This window comes from Paroedura picta, chromosome 9 (genome assembly GCF_049243985.1).
Source record: "Paroedura picta isolate Pp20150507F chromosome 9, Ppicta_v3.0, whole genome shotgun sequence".
NCBI lineage: Eukaryota > Metazoa > Chordata > Lepidosauria > Squamata > Gekkonidae > Paroedura > Paroedura picta.
In genome coordinates, this window is record NC_135377.1 from 93,071,175 (window position 1) to 93,094,658 (window position 23,484).

Here is a 23,484-nt window from a genome sequence, read left to right on the forward strand (position 1 = left end):
TTTTTACAAGGAAATAAAATGTGAAAAAAATATTTCTACATCCCATGGCCTTTCCCAACCATTTAAATTTTTCTCTTACAGGGCTAACACTTCCGAAAAACCAATACAACGCCCACCCGGATCAATATATAAAGCTAAACGAACCGTTCACTGGGTACTTATCCATACGAAAATCCCTATTGATTTACCTGTTTTTACAAGGAAATAAAATGTGAAAAAAAATTTCTACATCCCATGGCCTTTCCCAACCATTTAAATTTTTCTCTTACAGGGCTAACACTTCCGAAAAACCAATACAACGCCCACCCGGACCAATATATAAAGCTAAACGAACCGTTCACTGGGTACTTATCCGTACGAAAATCCCTATTGATTTACCTGTTTTTACAAGGAAATAAAATGTGAAAAAAATATTTCTACATCCCATGGTTTTTCCCAACCATTTAAATTTTTCTCTTACAGGTCTATCACTTCCGAAAAACCAATACAACGCCCACCCGGACCAATATATAAAGCTAAACGAGCCGTTCACTGGGTACTTATACGTACGAAAATCCCTATTGATTTACCTGTTTTTACAAGGAAATAAAATGTGAAAAAAATATTTCTGCATCCCATGGCCTTTCCCAACCATTTAAATTTTTCTCTTACAAGTCTATCACTTCCGAAAAACCAATAAAAATGTCCACCCGGAACAATATATAAAGCTAAACGAACCGTTCACTGGGTACTTATCCGTACGAAAATCCCTATTGATTTACCTGTTTTTACAAGGAAATAAAATGTGAAAAAAAATTTCTACATCCCATGGCCTTTCCCAACCATTTAAATTTTTCTCTTACAGGGCTAACACTTCCGAAAAACCAATACAACGCCCACCCGGACCAATATATAAAGCTAAACGAACCGTTCACTGGGTACTTATACGTACGAAAATCCCTATTGATTTACCTGTTTTTACAAGGAAATAAAATGTGAAAAAAATATTTCTACATCCCATGGCCTTTCCCAACCATTTAAATTTTTCTCTTACAGGGCTAACACTTCCGAAAAACCAATACAACGCCCACCCGGAACAATATATAAAGCTAAACGAGCCGTTCACTGGGTACTTATACGTACAAAAATCCCTATTGATTTACCTGTTTTTACAAGGAAATAAAATGTGAAAAAAATATTTCTGCATCCCATGGCCTTTCCCAACCATTTAAATTTTTCTCTTACAAGTCTATCACTTCCGAAAAACCAATACATCGCCCACCCGGAACAATATATAAAGCTAAACGAGCCGTTCACTGGGTACTTATCCGTACGAAAATCCCTATTGATTTACCTGTTTTTACAAGGAAATAAAATGTGAAAAAAATATTTCTACATCCCATGGTTTTTCCCAACCATTTAAATTTTTCTCTTACAGGTCTATCACTTCCGAAAAACCAATACAACGCCCACCCGGACCAATATATAAAGCTAAACGAGCCGTTCACTGGGTACTTATACGTACGAAAATCCCTATTGATTTACCTGTTTTTACAAGGAAATAAAATGTGAAAAAAATATTTCTGCATCCCATGGCCTTTCCCAACCATTTAAATTTTTCTCTTACAAGTCTATCACTTCCGAAAAACCAATACAATGTCCACCCGGAACAATATATAAAGCTAAACAAGCTGTTCACTGGGTACTTATACGTACGAAAATCCCTATTGATTTACCTGTTTTTACAAGGAAATAAAATGTGAAAAAAATATTTCTACATCCCATGGCCTTTCCCAACCATTTAAATTTTTCTCTTACAGGGCTAACACTTCCGAAAAACCAATACAACGCCCACCCGGATCAATATATAAAGCTAAACGAACCGTTCACTGGGTACTTATACGTACAAAAATCCCTATTGATTTACCTGTTTTTACAAGGAAATAAAATGTGAAAAAAATATTTCTACATCCCATGGCCTTTCCCAACAATTTAAATTTTTCTCTTACAGGGCTAACACTTCCGAAAAACCAATACAACGCCCACCCGGAACAATATATAAAGCTAAACGAGCCGTTCACTGGGTACTTATACGTACAAAAATCCCTATTGATTTACCTGTTTTTACAAGGAAATAAAATGTGAAAAAAATATTTCTACATCCCATGGCCTTTCCCAACCATTTAAATTTTTCTCTTACAGGGCTAACACTTCCGAAAAACCAATACAACGCCCACCCGGATCAATATATAAAGCTAAACGAACCGTTCACTGGGTACTTATCCATACGAAAATCCCTATTGATTTACCTGTTTTTACAAGGAAATAAAATGTGAAAAAAAATTTCTACATCCCATGGCCTTTCCCAACCATTTAAATTTTTCTCTTACAGGGCTAACACTTCCGAAAAACCAATACAACGCCCACCCGGACCAATATATAAAGCTAAACGAACCGTTCACTGGGTACTTATCCGTACGAAAATCCCTATTGATTTACCTGTTTTTACAAGGAAATAAAATGTGAAAAAAATATTTCTACATCCCATGGTTTTTCCCAACCATTTAAATTTTTCTCTTACAGGTCTATCACTTCCGAAAAACCAATACAACGCCCACCCGGACCAATATATAAAGCTAAACGAGCCGTTCACTGGGTACTTATACGTACGAAAATCCCTATTGATTTACCTGTTTTTACAAGGAAATAAAATGTGAAAAAAATATTTCTGCATCCCATGGCCTTTCCCAACCATTTAAATTTTTCTCTTACAAGTCTATCACTTCCGAAAAACCAATAAAAATGTCCACCCGGAACAATATATAAAGCTAAACGAACCGTTCACTGGGTACTTATCCGTACGAAAATCCCTATTGATTTACCTGTTTTTACAAGGAAATAAAATGTGAAAAAAAATTTCTACATCCCATGGCCTTTCCCAACCATTTAAATTTTTCTCTTACAGGGCTAACACTTCCGAAAAACCAATACAACGCCCACCCGGACCAATATATAAAGCTAAACGAACCGTTCACTGGGTACTTATACGTACGAAAATCCCTATTGATTTACCTGTTTTTACAAGGAAATAAAATGTGAAAAAAATATTTCTACATCCCATGGCCTTTCCCAACCATTTAAATTTTTCTCTTACAGGGCTAACACTTCCGAAAAACCAATACAACGCCCACCCGGAACAATATATAAAGCTAAACGAGCCGTTCACTGGGTACTTATACGTACAAAAATCCCTATTGATTTACCTGTTTTTACAAGGAAATAAAATGTGAAAAAAATATTTCTACATCCCATGGCCTTTCCCAACCATTTAAATTTTTCTCTTACAGGGCTAACACTTCCGAAAAACCAATACAACGCCCACCCGGATCAATATATAAAGCTAAACGAACCGTTCACTGGGTACTTATCCGTACGAAAATCCCTATTGATTTACCTGTTTTTACAAGGAAATAAAATGTGAAAAAAAATTTCTACATCCCATGGCCTTTCCCAACCATTTAAATTTTTCTCTTACAGGGCTAACACTTCCGAAAAACCAATACAACGCCCACCCGGACCAATATATAAAGCTAAACGAACCGTTCACTGGGTACTTATATGTACGAAAATCCCTATTGATTTACCTGTTTTTACAAGGAAATAAAATGTGAAAAAAATATTTCTACATCCCATGGCCTTTCCCAACGATTTAAATTTTTCTCTTACAGGTCTAACACTTCCGAAAAACCAATACAACGCCCACCCGGAACAATATATAAAGCTAAACGAACCGTTCACTGGGTACTTATCCGTACGAAAATCCCTATTGATTTACCTGTTTTTACAAGGAAATAAAATGTGAAAAAAATATTTCTACATCCCATGGCCTTTCCCAACCATTTAAATTTTTCTCTTAGAGGTCTAACACTCCCGAAAAACCAATACAACGCCCACCCGGATCAATATATAAAGCTAAACGAACCGTTCACTGGGTACTTATACGTACGAAAATCCCTATTGATTTACCTGTTTTTACAAGGAAATAAAATGTGAAAAAAATATTTCTGCATCCCATGGCCTTTCCCAACCATTTAAATTTTTCTCTTACAAGTCTATCACTTCCGAAAAACCAATAAAAATGTCCACCCGGAACAATATATAAAACTAAACGAACCGTTCACTGGGTACTTATCCGTACGAAAATCCCTATTGATTTACCTGTTTTTACAAGGAAATAAAATGTGAAAAAAAATTTCTACATCCCATGGCCTTTCCCAACCATTTAAATTTTTCTCTTACAGGGCTAACACTTCCGAAAAACCAATACAACGCCCACCCGGACCAATATATAAAGCTAAACGAACCGTTCACTGGGTACTTATACGTACGAAAATCCCTATTGATTTACCTGTTTTTACAAGGAAATAAAATGTGAAAAAAATATTTCTACATCCCATGGCCTTTCCCAACCATTTAAATTTTTCTCTTACAGGGCTAACACTTCCGAAAAACCAATACAACGCCCACCCGGAACAATATATAAAGCTAAACGAGCCGTTCACTGGGTACTTATACGTACAAAAATCCCTATTGATTTACCTGTTTTTACAAGGAAATAAAATGTGAAAAAAATATTTCTACATCCCATGGCCTTTCCCAACCATTTAAATTTTTCTCTTACAGGGCTAACACTTCCGAAAAACCAATACAACGCCCACCCGGATCAATATATAAAGCTAAACGAACCGTTCACTGGGTACTTATCCGTACGAAAATCCCTATTGATTTACCTGTTTTTACAAGGAAATAAAATGTGAAAAAAAATTTCTACATCCCATGGCCTTTCCCAACCATTTAAATTTTTCTCTTACAGGGCTAACACTTCCGAAAAACCAATACAACGCCCACCCGGACCAATATATAAAGCTAAACGAACCGTTCACTGGGTACTTATATGTACGAAAATCCCTATTGATTTACCTGTTTTTACAAGGAAATAAAATGTGAAAAAAATATTTCTACATCCCATGGCCTTTCCCAACGATTTAAATTTTTCTCTTACAGGTCTAACACTTCCGAAAAACCAATACAACGCCCACCCGGAACAATATATAAAGCTAAACGAACCGTTCACTGGGTACTTATCCGTACGAAAATCCCTATTGATTTACCTGTTTTTACAAGGAAATAAAATGTGAAAAAAATATTTCTACATCCCATGGCCTTTCCCAACCATTTAAATTTTTCTCTTACAGGGCTAACACTCCCGAAAAACCAATACAACGCCCACCCGGATCAATATATAAAGCTAAACGAACCGTTCAATGGGTACTTATACGTACGAAAATCCCTATTGATTTACCTGTTTTTACAAGGAAATAAAATGTGAAAAAAATATTTCTACATCCCATGGCCTTTCCCAACCATTTAAATTTTTCTCTTACAGGGCTAACACTTCCGAAAAACCAATACAACGCCCACCCGGATCAATATATAAAGCTAAACGAACCGTTCACTGGGTACTTATCCGTACGAAAATCCCTATTGATTTACCTGTTTTTACAAGGAAATAAAATGTGAAAAAAAATTTCTACATCCCATGGCCTTTCCCAACCATTTAAATTTTTCTCTTACAGGGCTAACACTTCCGAAAAACCAATACAACGCCCACCCGGACCAATATATAAAGCTAAACGAACCGTTCACTGGGTACTTATATGTACGAAAATCCCTATTGATTTACCTGTTTTTACAAGGAAATAAAATGTGAAAAAAAATTTCTACATCCCATGGCCTTTCCCAACCATTTAAATTTTTCTCTTACAGGGCTAACACTTCTGAAAAACCAATACAACGCCCACCCGGACCAATATATAAAGCTAAACGAACCGTTCACTGGGTACTTATCCGTACGAAAATCCCTATTGATTTACCTGTTTTTACAAGGAAATAAAATGTGAAAAAAATATTTCTACATCCCATGGTTTTTCCCAACCATTTAAATTTTTCTCTTACAGGTCTATCACTTCCGAAAAACCAATACAACGCCCACCCGGACCAATATATAAAGCTAAACGAGCCGTTCACTGGGTACTTATACGTACGAAAATCCCTATTGATTTACCTGTTTTTACAAGGAAATAAAATGTGAAAAAAATATTTCTGCATCCCATGGCCTTTCCCAACCATTGAAATTTTTCTCTTACAAGTCTATCACTTCCGAAAAACCAATACAATGTCCACCCGGAACAATATATAAAGCTAAACAAGCCGTTCACTGGGTACTTATACGTACGAAAATCCCTATTGATTTACCTGTTTTTACAAGGAAATAAAATGTGAAAAAAATATTTCTACATCCCATGGCCTTTCCCAACCATTTAAATTTTTCTCTTACAGGGCTAACACTTCCGAAAAACCAATACAACGCCCACCCGGATCAATATATAAAGCTAAACGAACCGTTCACTGGGTACTTATACGTACAAAAATCCCTATTGATTTACCTGTTTTTACAAGGAAATAAAATGTGAAAAAAATATTTCTACATCCCATGGCCTTTCCCAACCATTTAAATTTTTCTCTTACAGGGCTAACACTTCCGAAAAACCAATACAACGCCCACCCGGATCAATATATAAAGCTAAACGAACCGTTCACTGGGTACTTATCCGTACGAAAATCCCGATTGATTTACCTGTTTTTACAAGGAAATAAAATGTGAAAAAAAATTTCTACATCCCATGGCCTTTCCCAACCATTTAAATTTTTCTCTTACAGGGCTAACACTTCCGAAAAACCAATACAACGCCCACCCGGACCAATATATAAAGCTAAACGAATCGTTCACTGGGTACTTATATGTACGAAAATCCCTCTTGATTTACCTGTTTTTACAAGGAAATAAAATGTGAAAAAAATATTTCTACATCCCATGGCCTTTCCCAACCATTTAAATTTTTCTCTTACAGGGCTAACACTTCCGAAAAACCAATACAACGCCCACCCGGAACAATATATAAAGCTAAACGAGCCGTTCACTGGGTACTTATACGTACAAAAATCCCTATTGATTTACCTGTTTTTACAAGGAAATAAAATGTGAAAAAAATATTTCTACATCCCATGGCATTTCCCAACCATTTAAATTTTTCTCTTACAGGGCTAACACTTCCGAAAAACCAATACAACGCCCACCCGGATCAATATATAAAGCTAAACGAACCGTTCACTGGGTACTTATCCGTACGAAAATCCCTATTGATTTACCTGTTTTTACAAGGAAATAAAATGTGAAAAAAAATTTCTACATCCCATGGCCTTTCCCAACCATTTAAATTTTTCTCTTACAGGGCTAACACTTCCGAAAAACCAATACAACGCCCACCCGGACCAATATATAAAGCTAAACGAACCGTTCACTGGGTACTTATATGTACGAAAATCCCTATTGATTTACCTGTTTTTACAAGGAAATAAAATGTGAAAAAAATATTTCTACATCCCATGGCCTTTCCCAACGATTTAAATTTTTCTCTTACAGGTCTAACACTTCCGAAAAACCAATACAACGCCCACCCGGAACAATATATAAAGCTAAACGAACCGTTCACTGGGTACTTATCCGTACGAAAATCCCTATTGATTTACCTGTTTTTACAAGGAAATAAAATGTGAAAAAAATATTTCTACATCCCATGGCCTTTCCCAACAATTTAAATTTTTCTCTTACAGGGCTAACACTCCCGAAAAACCAATACAACGCCCACCCGGACCAATATATAAAGCTAAACGAGCCGTTCACTGGGTACTTATACGTACGAAAATCCCTCTTGATTTACCTGTTTTTACAAGGAAATAAAATGTGAAAAAAATATTTCTGCATCCCATGGCCTTTCCCAACCATTTAAATTTTTCTCTTACAGGTCTATCACTTCCGAAAAACCAATACAACGCCCACCCGGAACAATATATAAAGCTAAACGAGCCGTTCCCTGGGTACTTATACGTACGAAAATCCCTATTGATTTACCTGTTTTTACAAGGAAATAAAATGTGAAAAAAATATTTCTACATCCCATGGCCTTTCCCAACCATTTAAATTTTTCTCTTACAGGGCTAACACTTCCGAAAAAACCAATACAACGCCCACCCGGATCAATATATAAAGCTAAACGAACCATTCAATGGGTACTTATCCGTACGAAAATCCCTATTGATTTACCTGTTTTTACAAGGAAACAAAATGTGAAAAAAATATTTCTACATCCCATGGCCTTTCCCAACCATTTAATTTTTTCTCTTACAGGGCTAACACTTCCGAAAAACCAATACAACGCCCACCCGGACCAATATATAAAGCTAAACGAACCGTTCACTGGGTACTTATATGTACGAAAATCCCTATTGATTTACCTGTTTTTACAAGGAAATAAAATGTGAAAAAAAAATTCTACATCCCATGGCCTTTCCCAACGATTTAAATTTTTCTCTTACAGGTCTAACACTTCCGAAAAACCAATACAACGCCCACCCGGAACAATATATAAAGCTAAACGAACCGTTCACTGGGTACTTATCCGTACGAAAATCCCTATTGATTTACCTGTTTTTACAAGGAAATAAAATGTGAAAAAAATATTTCTATATCCCATGGCCTTTCCCAACCATTTAAATTTTTCTCTTACAGGGCTAACACTCCCGAAAAACCAATACAACGCCCACCCGGACCAATATATAAAGCTAAACGAGCCGTTCACTGGGTACTTATCCGTACGAAAATCCCTATTGATTTACCTGTTTTTACAAGGAAATAAAATGTGAAAAAAAAATTCTACATCCCATGGCCTTTCCCAACGATTTAAATTTTTCTCTTACAGGTCTAACACTTCCGAAAAACCAATACAACGCCCACCCGGAACAATATATAAAGCTAAACGAACCGTTCACTGGGTACTTATCCGTACGAAAATCCCTATTGATTTACCTGTTTTTACAAGGAAATAAAATGTGAAAAAAATATTTCTATATCCCATGGCCTTTCCCAACCATTTAAATTTTTCTCTTACAGGGCTAACACTCCCGAAAAACCAATACAACGCCCACCCGGACCAATATATAAAGCTAAACGAGCCGTTCACTGGGTACTTATACGTACGAAAATCCCTATTGATTTACCTGTTTTTACAAGGAAATAAAATGTGAAAAAAATATTTCTGCATCCCATGGCCTTTCCCAACCATTTAAATTTTTCTCTTACAGGTCTATCACTTCCGAAAAACCAATACAACGCCCACCCGGAACAATATATAAAGCTAAACGAGCCGTTCACTGGGTACTTATACGTACGAAAATCCCTAAATGTGAAAAAAATATTTCTACATCCCATGGCCTTTCCCAACCGTTTAAATTTTTCTCTTACAGGGCTAACACTTCCGAAAAACCAATACAACGCCCACCCGGACCAATATATAAAGCTAAACTAGCAGTTCACTGGGTACTTATACGTACGAAAATCCCTATTGATTTACCTGTTCTTACAAGGAAATAAAATGTGAAAAAAATATTTCTGCATCCCATGGCCTTTCCCAACCATTTAAATTTTTCTCTTACAGGTCTATCACTTCCGAAAAACCAATACAACGCCCACCCGGAACAATATATAAAGCTAAACGAGCCGTTCACTGGGTACTTATCCGTATGAAAATCCCTATTGATTTACCTGTTTTTACAAGGAAATAAAATGTGAAAAAAATATTTCTGCATCCCATGGCCTTTCCCAACCATTTAAATTTTTCTCTTACAGGTCTATCACTTCTGAAAAACCAATACAACGCCCAACCGGAACAATATATAAAGCTAAACGAGCCGTTCACTGGGTACTTATCCGTACGAAAATCCCTATTGATTTACCTGTTTTTACAAGGAAATAAAATGTGAAAAAAATATTTCTACATCCCATGGCCTTTCCCAACCATTTAAATTTTTCTCTTACAGGGCTAACACTTCCGAAAAACCAATACAACGCCCACCCGGATCAATATATAAAGCTAAACGAACCGTTCACTGGGTCCTTATCCGTATGAAAATCCCTATTGATTTACCTGTTTTTACAAGGAAATAAAATGTGAAAAAAATATTTCTGCATCCCATGGCCTTTCCCAACCATTTAAATTTTTCTCTTACAGGTCTTTCACTTCCGAAAAACTAATACAACGCCCACCCGGAACAATATATAAAGCTAAACGAGCCGTTCACTGGGTACTTATACGTACGAAAATCCCTATTGATTTACCTGTTTTTACAAGGAAATAAAATGTGAAAAAAATATTTCTACATCCCATGGCCTTTCCCAACCATTTAAATTTTTCTCTTACAGGGCTAACACTTCCGAAAAACCAATACAACGCCCACCCGGATCAATATATTAAGCTAAACGAACCGTTCACTGGGTACTTATCCGTACGAAAATCCCTATTGATTTACCTGTTTTTACAAGGAAATAAAATGTGAAAAAAATATTTCTACATCCCATGGCCTTTCCCAACCATTTAAATTTTTCTCTTACAGGGCTAACACTTCCGAAAAACCAATACAACGCCCACCCGGATCAATATATAAAGCTAAACGAACCGTTCACTGGGTACTTATCCGTACGAAAATCCCTATTGATTTACCTGTTTTTACAAGGAAATAAAATGTGAAAAAAAATTTCTACATCCCATGGCCTTTCCCAACCATTTAAATTTTTCTCTTACAGGGCTAACACTTCCGAAAAACCAATACAACGCCCACCCGGACCAATATATAAAGCTAAACGAACCGTTCACTGGGTACTTATATGTACGAAAATCCCTATTGATTTACCTGTTTTTACAAGGAAATAAAATGTGAAAAAAATATTTCTACATCCCATGGCCTTTCCCAACGATTTAAATTTTTCTCTTACAGGTCTAACACTTCCGAAAAACCAATACAACGCCCACCCGGAACAATATATAAAGCTAAACGAACCGTTCACTGGGTACTTATCCGTACGAAAATCCCTATTGATTTACCTGTTTTTACAAGGAAATAAAATGTGAAAAAAATATTTCTACATCCCATGGCCTTTCCCAACCATTTAAATTTTTCTCTTACAGGGCTAACACTTCCGAAAAACCAATACAACGCCCACCCGGACCAATATATAAAGCTAAATGAGCCGTTCACTGGGTACTTATACGTACGAAAATCCCTATTGATTTACCTGTTTTTACAAGGAAATAAAATGTGAAAAAAATATTTCTGCATCCCATGGCCTTTCCCAACCATTTAAATTTTTCTCTTACAGGTCTATCACTTCCGAAAAACCAATACAACGCCCACCCGGAACAATATATAAAGCTAAACGAGCCGTTCCCTGGGTACTTATACGTACGAAAATCCCTATTGATTTACCTGTTTTTACAAGGAAACAAAATGTGAAAAAATATTTCTACATCCCATGGCCTTTCCCAACCATTTAATTTTTTCTCTTACAGGGCTAACACTTCCGAAAAACCAATAAACCCCCCCCCCCCCGGACCAATATATAAAGCTAAACGAACCGTTCACTGGGTACTTATATGTACGAAAATCCCTATTGATTTACCTGTTTTTACAAGGAAATAAAATGTGAAAAAAATATTTCTACATCCCATGGCCTTTCCCAACGATTTAAATTTTTCTCTTACAGGTCTAACACTTCCGAAAAACCAATACAACGCCCACCCGGAACAATATATAAAGCTAAACGAACCGTTCACTGGGTACTTATCCGTACGAAAATCCCTATTGATTTACCTGTTTTTACAAGGAAATAAAATGTGAAAAAAATATTTCTACATCCCATGGCCTTTCCCAACCATTTAAATTTTTCTCTTACAGGGCTAACACTCCCGAAAAACCAATACAACGCCCACCCGGACCAATATATAAAGCTAAACGAGCCGTTCACTGGGTACTTATACGTACGAACATCCCTATTGATTTACCTGTTTTTACAAGGAAATAAAATGTGAAAAAAATATTTCTGCATCCCATGGCCTTTCCCAACCATTTAAATTTTTCTCTTACTGGTCTATCACTTCCGAAAAACCAATACAACGCCCACCCGGAACAATATATAAAGCTAAACGAGCCGTTCACTGGGTACTTATACGTACGAAAATCCCTATTGATTTACCTGTTTTTACAAGGAAATAAAATGTGAAAAAAATATTTCTGCATCCCATGGCCTTTCCCAACCATTTAAATTTTTCTCTTACAGGTCTATCACTTCCGAAAAACCAATACAACGCCCACCCGGAACAATATATAAAGCTAAACGAGCCGTTCACTGGGTACTTATACGTACGAAAATCCCTATTGATTTACCTGTTCTTACAAGGAAATAAAATGTGAAAAAAATATTTCTGCATCCCATGGCCTTTCCCAACCATTTAAATTTTTCTCTTACAGGTCTATCACTTCCGAAAAACCAATACAACGCCCACCCGGAACAATATATAAAGCTAAACGAGCCGTTCACTGGGTACTTATCCGTACGAAAATCCCTCTTGATTTACCTGTTTTTACAAGGAAATAAAATGTGAAAACAATATTTCTACATCCCATGGCCTTTCCCAACCATTTAAATTTTTCTCATACAGGGCTAACACTTCCGAAAAACCAATACAACGCCCACCCGGATCAATATATAAAGCTAAACGAACCGTTCACTGGGTACTTATACGTACGAAAATCCCTATATTTTACCTGTTTTTACAAGGAAATAAAATGTGAAAAAAATATTTCTACATCCCATGGCCTTTCCCAACCATTTAAATTTTTCTCTTACAGGTCTAACACTTCCGAAAAACCAATACAACGCCCACGTGGAACAATATATAAAGCTAAACGAACCGTTCACTGGGTACTTATATGTACGAAAAATCCCAATTGATTTACCTGTTTTTACAAGGAAATAATATGTGAAAACAATATTTCTACATCCCATGGCCTTTCCTAACCATTTAAATTTTTCTCTTACAGGTCTAACACTTCCGAAAAACACATACAACGCCCACCCGGATCAATATATAAAGCTAAACGAACCGTTCACTGGGTACTTATATGTACGAAAATCCCTATTGATTTACCTGTTTTTACAAGGAAATAATATGTGAAAATAATATTTCTACATCCCATGGCCTTTCCCAACCATTTAAATTTTTCTCTTACAAGTCTAACACTTCCGAAAAACCAATACAATGCCCACCCGGAACAATATATAAAGCTAAACGAAACGTTCACTGGGTACTTATCCGTACGAAAATCCCTCTTGATTTACCTGTTTTACAAGGAAATAAAATGTGAAAACAATATTTCTACATCCCATGGCCTTTCCCAACCATTTAAATTTTTCTCATACAGGGCTAACACTTCCGAAAAACCAATACAACGCCCACCCGGAACAATATATAAAGCTAAACGAACCGTTCACTGGGTACTTATACGTACCAAAATCCCTATAGATTTACCTGTTTTTACAAGGAAATAAAATGTGAAAAAAATATTTCTACATCCCATGGCCTTTCCCAACCATTTAAATTTTTCTCTTACAGGTCTAACACTTCCGAAAAACCAATACAACGCCCACGTGGAACAATATATAAAGCTAAACGAACCGTTCACTGGGTACTTATATGTACGAAAAATCCCAATTGATTTACCTGTTTTTACAAGGAAATAATATGTGAAAACAATATTTCTACATCCCATGGCCTTTCCCAACCATTTAAATTTTTCTCATACAGGTCTAACACTTCCGAAAAACCCATACAACGCCCACGCGGAACAATATATAAAGCTAAACGAACCGTTCACTGGGTACTTATATGTACGAAAATCCCTCTTGATTTACCTGTTTTTACAAGGAAATAAAATGTGAAAAAAATATTTCTACATCCCATGGCCTTTCCCAACCATTTAAATTTTTGTCTTACAGGTCTAACACTTACGAAAAACCAATACAACGCCCACCCGGATCAATATATAAAGCTAAACGAACCGTTCACTGGGTACTTATATGTACGAAAATCCCTATTGATTTACCTGTTTTTACAAGGAAATAATATGTGAAAACAATATTTCTACATCCCATGGCCTTTCCCAACCATTTAAATTTTTCTCTTACAGGTCTAACACTTCCGAAAAACCAATACAACGCCCACGCGGAACAATATATAAAGCTAAACGAACCGTTCACTGGGTACTTATCCGTACGAAAATCGCTATTGATTTACCTGTTTTTACAAGGAAATAAAATGTGAAAACAATATTTCTACATCCCATGGCCTTTCCCAACCATTTAAATTTTTCTCTTACAGGGCTAACACTTCCGAAAAACCAATACAACGCCCACGCGGAACAATATATAAAGCTAAACGAACCGTTCACTGGGTACTTATCCGTACGAAAATCGCTATTGATTTACCTGTTTTTACAAGGAAATAAAATGTGAACACAATATTTCTACATCCCATGGCCTTTCCCAACCATTTAAATTTTTCTCTTACAGGGCTAACACTTCAGAAAAACCAATACAACGCCCACCTGGAACAATATATAAAGCTAAACGAACCGTTCACTGGGTACTTATACGTACGAAAATCCCTATAGATTTACCTGTTTTTACAAGGAAATAAAATGTGAAAAAAATATTTCTACATCCCATGGCCTTTGCCAACCATTTAAATTTTTCTCTTACAGGTCTAACACTTCCGAAAAACCAATACAACGCCCACCCGGAACAATACATAAAGCTAAACGAACCGTTCACTGGGTACTTATCCGTACGAAAATCCCTATTGATTTACCTGTTTTTACAAGGAAATAAAATGTGAAAAAAATATTTCTACATCCCATGGCCTTTCCCAACCATTTAAATTTTTCTCTTAGAGGTCTAACACTTCCGAAAAACCAATACAACGCCCACCCGGATCAATATATAAAGCTAAACGAACCGTTCACTGGGTACTTATACGTACGAAAATCCCGCTTGATTTACCTGTTTTTACAAGGAAATAAAATGTGAAAAAAATATTTCTACATCCCATGGCCTTTCCCAACCATTTAAATTTTTCTCTTACAGGTCTAACCCTTCCGAAAAACCAATACAACGCCCACCCGGAACAATACATAAAGCTAAACGAACCGTTCACTGGGTACTTATACGTACGAAAATCCCTATTGATTTACCTGTTTTTACAAGAAAATAAAATGTGAGAAAAATATTTCTACATCCCATGGCCTTTCCCAACCATTTAAATTTTTCTCATACAGGGCTAACACTTTCGAAAAACCAATACAACGCCCACCCGGAACAATATATAAAGCTAAACGAACCGTTCACTGGGTACTTATACGTACGAAAATCCCTATAGATTTACCTGTTTTTACAAGGAAATAAAATGTGAAAAAAATATTTCTACATCCCATGGCCTTTCCCAACCATTTAAATTTTTCTCTTACATGTCTAACACTTCCGAAAAACCAATACAACGCCCACTCGGAACAATATATAAAGCTAAACGAACCGTTCACTGGGTACTTATATGTACGAAAATCCCTATTGATTTACCTGTTTTTACAAAGAAATAATATGTGAAAACAATATTTCTACATCCCATGGCCTTTCCCAACCATTTAAATTTTTCTCTTACAGGTCTAACACTTCCGAAAAACCAATACAACGCCCACCCGGAACAATACATAAAGCTAAACGAACCGTTCACTGGGTACTTATACGTACGAAAATCCCTATTGATTTACCTGTTTTTACAAGAAAATAAAATGTGAGAAAAATATTTCTACATCCCATGGCCTTTCCCAACCATTTAAATTTTTCTCATACAGGGCTAACACTTTCGAAAAACCAATACAACGCCCACCCGGAACAATATATAAAGCTAAACGAACCGTTCACTGGGTACTTATACGTACGAAAATCCCTATAGATTTACCTGTTTTAACAAGGAAATAAAATGTGAAAAAAATATTTCTACATCCCATGGCCTTTCCCAACCATTTAAATTTCTCTCTTACATGTCTAACACTTCCGAAAAACCAATACAACGCCCACTCGGAACAATATATAAAGCTAAACGAACCGTTCACTGGGTACTTATATGTACGAAAATCCCTATTGATTTACCTGTTTTTACAAAGAAATAATATGTGAAAACAATATTTCTACATCCCATGGCCTTTCCCAACCATTTAAATTTTTCTTTTACAGGTCTAACACTTCCAAAAAAGCAATACAACGCCCACGCGGAACAATATATAAAGCTAAACGAACCGTTCACTGGGTACTTCTATGTACAAAAATCCCTATTGATTTACCTGTTTTTACAAGGAAATAATATGTGAAAACAATATTTCTACATCCCATGGCCTTTCCCAACCATTTAAATTTTTCTCTTACAAATCTAACACTTCCGAAAAACCAATACAACGCCCACGCGGAACAATATATAAAGCTAAACGAACCGTTCACTGGGTACTTATCCGTACGAAAATCCCTATTGATTTACCTGTTTTTACAAGGAAATAAAATGTGAAAACAATATTTCTACATCCCATGGCCTTTCCCAACCATTTAAATTTTTCTCTTACAGGGCTAACACTTCCGAAAAACCAATACAACGCCCACCCGGAACAATATATAAAGCTAAACGAACCGTTCACTGGGTACTTATACGAACGAAAATCCCTATAGATTTACCTGTTTTTACAAGGAATTAAAATGTGAAAAAAATATTTCTACATCCCATGGCCTTTCCCAACCATTTAAATTTTTCTCTTACAGGGCTAACACTTCCGAAAAACCAATACAACGCCCACCCGGAACAATATATAAAGCTAAACGAACCGTTCACTGGGTACTTATACGTACGAAAATCCCTATTAATTTACCTGTTTTTACAAGGAAATAAAATGTGAAAAAAATATTTCTACATCCCATGGCCTTTGCCAACCATTTAAATTTTTCTCTTACAGGTCTAACACTTCCGAAAAACCAATACAACGCCCACCCGGAACAATACATAAAGCTAAACGAACCGTTCACTGGGTACTTATCCGTACGAAAATCCCTATTAATTTACCTGTTTTTACAAGGAAATAAAATGTGAAAAAAATATTTCTACATCCCATGGCCTTTCCCAACCATTTAAATTTTTCTCTTACAGGGCTAACACTTCCGAAAAACCAATACAACGCCCACCCGGACCAATATATAAAGCTAAACGAACCGTTCACTGGGTACTTATCCGTACGAAAATCCCTCTTGATTTACCAGTTTTTACAAGGAAATAAAATGTGAAAAAAATATTTCTACATCCCATGGCCTTTCCCAACCATTTAAATTTTTCTCTTACAGGGCTAACACTTCCGAAAAACCAATACAACGCCCACCCGGAACAATATATAAAGCTAAACGAACAGTTCACTGGGTACTTATACGTACGAAAATCCCTATAGATTTACCTGTTTTTACAAGGAAATAAAATGTGAAAAAAATATTTCTACATCCCATGGCCTTTCCCAACCATTTAAATTTTTCTCTTACAGGTCTAACACTTCCGAAAAATCAATACAACGCCCACCCGGAACAATACATAAAGCTAAATGAAGCGTTCACTGGGTACTTATCCGTACGAAAATCCCTCTTGATTTACCTGTTTTTACAAGAAAATAAAATGTGAGAAAAATATTTCTACATCCCATGGCCTTTCCCAACCATTTAAATTTTTCTCATACAGGGCTAACACTTCCGAAAAACCAATACAACGCCCACCCGGATCAATATATAAAGCTAAACGAACCGTTCACTGGGTACTTATACGTACGAAAATCCCGCTTGATTTACCTCTTTTTACAAGGAAATAAAATGTGAAAAAAATATTTCTACATCCCATGGCCTTTCCCAACCATTTAAATTTTTCTCTTACAGGTCTAACACTTCCGAAAAACCAATACAACGCCCACGTGGAACAATATATAAAGCTAAACGAACCGTTCACTGGGTACTTATATGTACGAAAATCCCTATTTATTTACCTGATTTTACAAGGAAATAATATGTGAAAACAATATTTCTACATCCCATGGCCTTTCCCAACCATTTAAATTTTTCTCTTACAGGTCTAACACTTCCGAAAAACCAATACAACGCCCACGCGGAACAATATATAAAGCTAAACGAACCGTTCACTGGGTACTTATCCGTACGAAAATCCCTATTGATTTACCTGTTTTTACAAGGAAATAAAATGTGAAAACAATATTTCTACATCCCATGGCCTTTCCCAACCATTTAAATTTTTCTCTTACAGGGCTAACACTTCCGAAAAACCAATACAACGCCCACCCGGAACAATACATAAAGCTAAACAAAGCGTTCACTGGGTACTTATCCGTACGAAAATCCCTATTGATTTACCTGTTTTTACAAGGAAATAAAATGTGAAAAAAATATTTCTACATCCCATGGCCTTTCCCAACCATTTAAATTTTTCTCTTAGAGGGCTAACACTTCCGAAAAACCAATACAACGCCCACCCGGAACAATATATAAAGCTAAACGTACCGTTCACTGGGTACTTATACGTACGAAAATCCCTATTAATTTACCTGTTTTTACAAGGAAATAAAATGTGAAAAAAATATTTCTACATCCCATGGCCTTTCCCAACCATTTAAATTTTTCTCTTACAAATCTAACACTTCCGAAAAACCAATACAACGCCCACCCGGAACAATACATAAAGCTAAACGAACCGTTCACTGGGTACTTATCCGTACGAAAATCCCTATTGATTTACCTGTTTTTACAAGGAAATAAAATGTGAAAAAAATATTTCTACATCCCATGGCCTTTCCCAACCATTTAAATTTTTCTCTTACAAGTCTAACACTTCCGAAAAACCAATACAACGCCCACCCGGATCAATATATAAAGCTAAACGAACTGTTCACTGGGTACTTCTATGTACAAAAATCCCTATTGATTTACCTGTTTTTACAAGGAAATAATATGTGAAAACAATATTTCTACATCCCATGGCCTTTCCCAACCATTTAAATTTTTCTCTTACAGGGCTAACACTTCCGAAAAACCAATACAACGCCCACCCGGAACAATATATAAAGCTAAACGAACCGTTCACTGGGTACTTATACGTACGAAAATCCCTATAGATTTACCTGTTTTTACAAGGAAATAAAATGTGAAAAAAATATTTCTACATCCCATGGCCTTTCCCAACCATTTAAATTTTTCTCTTAAAGGTCTAACACTTCCGAAAAACCAATACAACGCCCACCCGGAACAATATATAAAGCTAAATGAAGCGTTCACTGGGTACTTATCCGTACGAAAATCCCTCTTGATTTACCTGTTTTTACAAGAAAATAAAATGTGAGAAAAATATTTCTACATCCCATGGCCTTTCCCAACCATTTAAATTTTTCTCATACAGGGCTAACACTTCCGAAAAACCAATACAACGCCCACCCGGATCAATATATAAAGCTAAACGAACCGTTCACTGGGTACTTATACGTACGAAAATCCCGCTTGATTTACCTCTTTTTACAAGGAAATAAAATGTGAAAAAAATATTTCTACATCCCATGGCCTTTCCCAACCATTTAAATTTTTCTCTTACAGGTCTAACACTTCCGAAAAACCAATACAACGCCCACGTGGAACAATATATAAAGCTAAACGAACCGTTCACTGGGTACTTATATGTACGAAAATCCCTATTGATTTACCTGTTTTTACAAGGAAATAATATGTGAAAACAATATTTCTACATCCCATGGCCTTTCCCAACCATTTAAATTTTTCTCTTACAGGTCTAACACTTCCGAAAAACCAATACAACGCCCACGCGGAACAATATATAAAGCTAAACGAACCGTTCACTGGGTACTTATCCGTACGAAAATCCCTATTGATTTACCTGTTTTTACAAGGAAATAAAATTTGAAAACAATATTTCTACATCCCATGGCCTTTCCCAACCATTTAAATTTTTCTCTTACAGGGCTAACACTTCCGAAAAACCAATACAACGCCCACCCGGAACAATATATAAAGCTAAACGAACCGTTCACTGGGTACTTATACGTACGAAAATCCCTATAGATTTACCTGTTTTTACAATGAAATAAAATGTGAAAAAAATATTTCTACATCCCATGGCCTTTCCCAACCATTTAAATTTTTCTCTTAGAGGGCTAACACTTCCGAAAAACCAATACAACGCCCACCCGGAACAATATATAAAGCTAAACGTACCGTTCACTGGGTACTTATACGTACGAAAATCCCTATTAATTTACCTGTTTTTACAAGGAAATAAAATGTGAAAAAAATATTTCTACATCCCATGGCCTTTCCCAACCATTTAAATTTTTCTCATACAGGGCTAACACTTCCGAAAAACCAATACAACGCCCACCCGGATCAATATATAAAGCTAAACGAACCGTTCACTGGGTACTTATACGTACGAAAATCCCGCTTGATTTACCTCTTTTTACAAGGAAATAAAATGTGAAAAAAATATTTCTACATCCCATGGCCTTTCCCAACCATTTAAATTTTTCTCTTACAGGTCTAACACTTCCGAAAAACCAATACAACGCCCACGTGGAACAATATATAAAGCTAAACGAACCGTTCACTGGGTACTTATATGTACGAAAATCCCTATTGATTTACCTGTTTTTACAAGGAAATAATATGTGAAAACAATATTTCTACATCCCATGGCCTTTCCCAACCATTTAAATTTTTCTCTTACAGGTCTAACACTTCCGAAAAACCAATACAACGCCCACGCGGAACAATATATAAAGCTAAACGAACCGTTCACTGGGTACTTATCCGTACGAAAATCCCTATTGATTTACCTGTTTTTACAAGGAAATAAAATGTGAAAACAATATTTCTACATCCCATGGCCTTTCCCAACCATTTAAATTTTTCTCTTACAGGGCTAACACTTCCGAAAAACCAATACAACGCCCACCCGGAACAATATATAAAGCTAAACGAACCGTTCACTGGGTACTTATACGTACGAAAATCCCTATAGATTTACCTGTTTTTACAAGGAAATAAAATGTGAAAAAAATATTTCTAGATCCCATGGCCTTTCCCAACCATTTAAATTTTTCTCTTAGAGGGCTAACACTTCCGAAAAACCAATACAACGCCCACCCGGAACAATATATAAAGCTAAACGTACCGTTCACTGGGTACTTATACGTACGAAAATCCCTATTAATTTACCTGTTTTTACAAGGAAATAAAATGTGAAAAAAATATTTCTACATCCCATGGCCTTTGCCAACCATTTAAATTTTTCTCTTACAGGTCTAACACTTCCGAAAAACCAATACAACGCCCACCCGGAACAATACATAAAGCTAAACAAAGCGTTCACTGGGTACTTATCCGTACGAAAATCCCTATTGATTTACCTGTTTTTACAAGGAAATAAAATGTGAAAAAAATATTTCTACATCCCATGGCCTTTCCCAACCATTTAAATTTTTCTCTTAGAGGGCTAACACTTCCGAAAAACCAATACAACGCCCACCCGGAACAATATATAAAGCTAAACGTACCGTTCACTGGGTACTTATACGTACGAAAATCCCTATTAATTTACCTGTTTTTACAAGGAAATAAAATGTGAAAAAAATATTTCTACATCCCATGGCCTTTCCCAACCATTTAAATTTTTCTCTTACAAATCTAACACTTCCGAAAAACCAATACAACGCCCACGCGGAACAATATATAAAGCTAAACGAACCGTTCACTGGGTACTTATCCGTACGAAAATCCCTATTGATTTACCTGTTTTTACAAGGAAATAAAATGTGAAAACAATATTTCTACATCCCATGGCCTTTCCCAACCATTTAAATTTTTCTCTTACAGGGCTAACACTTCCGAAAAACCAATACAACGCCCACCCGGAACAATATATAAAGCTAAACGAACCGTTCACTGGGTACTTATACGAACGAAAATCCCTATAGATTTACCTGCTTTTACAAGGAAATAAAATGTGAAAAAAATATTTCTACATCCCATGGCCTTTCCCAACCATTTAAATTTTTCTCTTACAGGGCTAACACTTCCGAAAAACCAATACAACGCCCACCCGGAACAATATATAAAGCTAAACGAACCGTTCACTGGGTACTTATACGTACGAAAATCCCTATTAATTTACCTGTTTTTACAAGGAAATAAAATGTGAAAAAAATATTTCTACATCCCATGGCCTTTGCCAACCATTTAAATTTTTCTCTTACAGGTCTAACACTTCCGAAAAACCAATACAACGCCCACCCGGAACAATACATAAAGCTAAACGAACCGTTCACTGGGTACTTATCCGTACGAAAATCCCTATTGATTTACCTGTTTTTACAAGGAAATAAAATGTGAAAAAAATATTTCTACATCCCATGGCCTTTCCCAACCATTTAAATTTTTCTCTTACAGGTCTAACACTTCCGAAAAACCAATACAACGCCCACCCGGATCAATATATAAAGCTAAACGAACTGTTCACTGGGTACTTCTATGTACAAAAATCCCTATTGATTTACCTGTTTTTACAAGGAAATAATATGTGAAAACAATATTTCTACATCCCATGGCCTTTCCCAACCATTTAAATTTTTCTCTTACAGGGCTAACACTTCCGAAAAACCAATACAACGCCCACCAGGAACAATATATAAAGCTAAACGAACCGTTCACTGGGTACTTATACGTACGAAAATCCCTATAGATTTACCTGTTTTTACAAGGAAATAAAATGTGAAAAAAATATTTCTACATCCCATGGCCTTTCCCAACCATTTAAATTTTTCTCTTACAGGTCTAACACTTCCGAAAAACCAATACAACGCCCACCCGGAACAATACATAAAGCTAAATGAAGCGTTCACTGGGTACTTATCCGTACGAAAATCCCTCTTGATTTACCTGTTTTTACAAGAAAATAAAATGTGAGAAAAATATTTCTACATCCCATGGCCTTTCCCAACCATTTAAATTTTTCTCATACAGGGCTAACACTTCCGAAAAACCAATACAACGCCCACCCGGATCAATATATAAAGCTAAACGAACCGTTCACTGGGTACTTATACGTACGAAAATCCCGCTTGATTTACCTCTTTTTACAAGGAAATAAAATGTGAAAAAAATATTTCTACATCCCATGGCCTTTCCCAACCATTTAAATTTTTCTCTTACAGGTCTAACACTTCCGAAAAACCAATACAACGCCCACGTGGAACAATATATAAAGCTAAACGAACCGTTCACTGGGTACTTATATGTACGAAAATCCCTATTGATTTACCTGTTTTTACAAGGAAATAATATGTGAAAAC